We start from the raw sequence: 3,969 nt of genomic DNA on the forward strand, positions 1-3,969 counted from the left end.
GGCAGAGACTCAACAAGAAAAGAAAATTTGAGGCCAATATCCATGATGAACATAGATGCAAAAATCTTCAATAAAATACTGGCAAACCGAATGCAACAGCACATCAAAAAGCTTATCCATCACGATCAAGTAGGCTTCATCCCGGGGATGCAATGCTGGTTCAACATATGCAAGTCTATAAACGTAATTCACCACATAAACAGAACCAAAGACAAAACCCCCATGGTTATCTCAATAGATGCAGAGAAGGCCTTCGACAAAATTCAACAGCCCTTTATGCTAAAAACTCTCAATAAACTAGGTATTGATGGCACATATCTCAAAATAATAAAAGCTATTTATGACAAACCCACAGTCAATATCATACTGAATGGGCAAAAACTGGAAGGATTCCCTTTGAAATCTGGCACTAGACAAGGATGCCCTCTCTCACCACTCCTATTCAATATAGTATTGGATGTTCTAGCCAGAGCAATTAGGCAAGAAAAACAAATAAAGGGAATTCAATTAGGAAAAGAGGAAGTCAAATTGTCTCTATTTGCAGATGACAAGACTGTACATTTAGAAGACCCCATCGTCTCAGCCCAAAATCTCCTGAAACTGATAAGCAATTTCAGCAAAGTCTCAGGATACAAAATCAATGTGCAAAAATCACATGCAAAAATCATATATCCAAAGGATTATAAGTCATTCTATTATAAAGACACACGCACACATTTGTTCATTGCGGCACTGTTTACAATAGCAAAGACCTGGAACCAACCCAAATGCCCATTGATGATAGACTGGACAGGGAAAATGTGGCACATATACACCATGGAATACTATGCAGCCATAAAAAACGTTGAGTTTGTATCCTTTGTAGGGACATGGATGAACCTGGAAACCATCACTCTCAGCAAACTGACACAAGAACAGAAAATCAAACACCGCATATTCTCACTCATAGGTGAGTGTTGAACAATGAGAACACATGGACACAGGGAGGGGAGCATCACACACTGGGGTCTGTTGGGGGTACTAGGGGAGGGACGGGGGGAGGGTAGGGAGTTGGGAAGGGATAACAGGGAAAGAAATGCCAGATATTGGTGACGGGGAGATGGAGGCAGCAAACCACATTTCCATGTATGTACCTATGCAACAATCCTACATGTTTTACACATGTATCCCAGAACCTAAAGTACAATAAAATATATTTTAAAAAAGAAGAAAAAAAAAGAACACAAAGAAGCATATTTCATAAAGTATAATAAAGGTTTACACTATAGGCAAAGCTCCATTTGGATGTTATACCAAGCACAGAAACTGAATTGGTGGTGATCTGATAAGGCAGTTGGTCTTATCTCCCCCCGAGTGGCCTTTCTCCGAACTTCATCTCTCCAAGGTGGCCACGCAGCCTCTGCCTAAACACTGCTACCGCTGGGATGTGGCCACCTCACGAGGAGTTCTCGTGGCTTCATTAGAAAGATTTTCCATACTAAACTGAATATGTACCCCTATAGCTTCCATCCACTGGCTCTAGTTAATAGTCCTTGAAGTGCTTAGAATATTTTCTTCACTGTGAAGCTATGAAGACAAGTGCCATGTATATATCCTTTCTAAAGTTCCCTCTCCCCTCCCAAGCCTAACACCTATGGGTCTTTCATTTATTTCCCACATGCTAGGTAGGATCCTTTTCATCTACATTCCCATTTAAACTGTGGCACTCACAACCAAATACACAATTCCAAATAAATAGGGTGATGGAGGCAAAGTTCAATAGTTCCAATACTAGACGTAAGAGCTGGACCACTCCCGCCCTCTCAAATTATAGACTAGAGCATCTCAAAGGACTCCTCTAGCACTGATGTTCCAAGATTCTAAAAGGAAGGTGCCTAAGAATAAATTCATTAATGCAACAAATATTTACTGCTTTTATACTAATTTTATTATATCCTGCCTTGGCATTTATAGACAACACAGATAAAGAGTTTTACAGTCCAGTTTGGGTTCTGTAGGGTGTCCTCTGCAGTTTGCCAGACCTCTAGAGGCTCAAGAAGCAGTCGTTCCAGAAGCAATGACCACCTTCAGTGACAGCATGAGCCTCCCACAGGCTTCTAAGCACCTTAATACCTATTCTCTTCTGAAGAGCCTTCCAAGCTGTGGATCTTGGAGCTCTCTATCCCTTGTTTTTAATATGCAGATACACAGTCATACCTGTTTTTGTTACCTCAGATCTTAAGCCTCTGATTCCAAAGGACAGAGCCTAGGTAATAATCATTCAAAATGGGAAGATTAAAAGCAGTATTTAAATCCAAGGTATTAAAGTGGCGCACGCTATCAAAATCTTTGGCCCACTAAGTTCACTTTTAAGAATTTATCCAGCCGGGCGCGGTGGCTCACGCCTGTAATCCCAGCACTTTGGGAGGCTGAGGCGGGTGGATCACGAGGTCAAGAGATCGAGACTATCCTGGTCAACATGGTGAAACCCCGTCTCTACTAAAAATACAAAAAATTAGCTGGGCATGGTGGTGCGTGCCTGTAATCCCAGCTACTCAGGAGGCTCAGGCAGGAGAATTGCCTGAACCCAGGAGGCGGAGGTTGCAGTGAGCCGAGATCGCGCCATTGCACTCCAGCCTGGGTAACAAGAGCGAAACTCCGTCTCAAAAAAAAAAAGAATTTATCCTACAGATTCACACTCACAGAAAGGCGCGCACACACACACACACACACACACACACACACACACAATGTGCATATATATATATAAACATATGTATGTTTATTTTAGCAGTATTTATAATAGAAAAAGATTGGAAATCTAAACATATCTCAGCAGGAAACTAGTTAAAACAATCTACAGCCATACAGAACAATCCTATTTGGCCTTAAAAAACAAAAAGGAAACAACAAAATAATATATAAAAAGATACAATGTTACAAGAGAAAAGCAAAGTACAAAACAACGTATATAATATGCTATCATTTCTGTCAAAAAAAGAAGACGCATATTTTCTTGCATGTGCATAAAACATTTCTAGAAAGATTCACTAAGAATTGGTAGAAACTGGTTGCCTCCAAGAACTCAATGGCTGGAAAGTTGTGGCAGCAGGAAGACTTTTTGCTGTATATTCTTTTGTGCCTTATGAATAACAAACCATGATAATGCATTGCTTAAAAATAAATATTTTACTATGTAAATAAATTAAATAAAGGTATTATGATGATATTATTGCTGTTGCTATAAAAGAGGCAAAATACAATTGAACACCTAATAATCTGGTGATAACTATAATACTCATCTGGACTTTTCTCCAGATAGGCTCATTTTACAGATTTAAAAACATAAATGGAAAGGTTAGAGGATTCATTCAACATTCCACGGTGAGTCTGTTTTGGTTTAACTGTTTAACTGTACTTTGGTAACCAGCCCTTCACAAACCCAGATGGAATTCAGTTTGACTCTGACTTTTGTGTCTCAATTGTGTGGCCTTGGGAGAATCCCTTTTCCTTCCTGAACCAAGTGTCCTCATCTATATAATAATAACACTGAACTAAGTAGGCTTTAAGGTGGATTTTATGACATCTTGAACTTTAGGTCAAGAATCTCAGTCTTCTTGTTTTTTTTTTCTCTCTCGATAACAATTTTCCCAGTCCTTCACACAGCCTCTCATCTTTTCCCTGATGAGAATGAATCAACATGCTCACAAAAGCAGAGCTTTGTATCCATAACAAACACCTCTGCTCTTCTTGTTGTAAAACCTCCTGAGAAAAGGAATGTCAGTGCTGAGCATTTCTTTTTTTTTTTTTTCCCTTTTAAAAAAAACAGGGGAAAGCACAAATGCAGTCCCCCACTACCACAAATTATGCAGTCGAGTTTCCCACATTTGGGGAAATCGCAGGGGTCAGTACGTCTGGAGTGCAATGGATAAGCCTCGCCCTGGGAAAACCACCTTCGTGATCATAGTATCTCCCCTGCCACGCAAGTAT

At 39.9% G+C, this 3,969-nt stretch overlaps 1 non-coding gene across 1 annotated transcript; it reads right to left on the reverse strand.

Moving 5' to 3' along the window:
* Nucleotides 1-3,805: 3,805 nt before the first annotated feature.
* LOC116559615 lies at nt 3,806-3,969 on the reverse strand. The gene has a single exon (XR_004272530.1). It is a non-coding gene; the product is annotated as a U1 spliceosomal RNA (small nuclear RNA).

Source organism: Sapajus apella, unplaced genomic scaffold (assembly GCF_009761245.1).
Source record: "Sapajus apella isolate SASKATOON/1434 unplaced genomic scaffold, GSC_monkey_1.0 scaffold23, whole genome shotgun sequence".
Classification (NCBI taxonomy): Eukaryota; Metazoa; Chordata; class Mammalia; order Primates; family Cebidae; genus Sapajus; species Sapajus apella.